This window comes from Arachis ipaensis, chromosome B07, assembly GCF_000816755.2.
Source record: "Arachis ipaensis cultivar K30076 chromosome B07, Araip1.1, whole genome shotgun sequence".
NCBI lineage: Eukaryota > Viridiplantae > Streptophyta > Magnoliopsida > Fabales > Fabaceae > Arachis > Arachis ipaensis.
In genome coordinates, this window is record NC_029791.2 from 791,270 (window position 1) to 791,888 (window position 619).

Sequence of the window (619 nt, forward strand, 5' to 3'; positions counted from 1 at the left end):
ACTATTAATAATTTCTTTTAGATACAAAAATCTAAATGAAACATGCTCTTGATTTTCAATTATCCCCTTGATTTTTTGTTTTTTTTTTAATGTTTTTTACTGAATCTAAAATGTTACTTTCACCCAAATTGATATATATAATTTTGATGAGACATGTCAACCTTTTCTTTTTATTACTTTAGGACAAGCGAATATAAAGAAATGTCTTATCCACATTGATCAGTGTTTAGGTTAATTGTGTGATATGTCTACGTATCGGACACATTTTAGACACAACACTCACTGACACTTGTCCGACACGCGTGTTTACTGTGTTCAAACTGTATCTTAATAAAAAATAAAAAAATTTTCTCTAGACACATTTAGACACACCTAAATATCATTACGTGACAGCGTGTCCAGTCTTATTCTTAACATATATTCTTAAAATAAATTTAGATATAGTATATATTATTATTTATTATAACAAAAAATATTTTAAATACTTGATATAATTAAAATAAGACATTAAAAATAATTAAAAAATTAATTTATATTTTAATATCAGTAAAATATCAAAATAATATTAAAATTTATCTAAAAAATGCTTTATATTTTATATATACAGTGTCACTGTGTC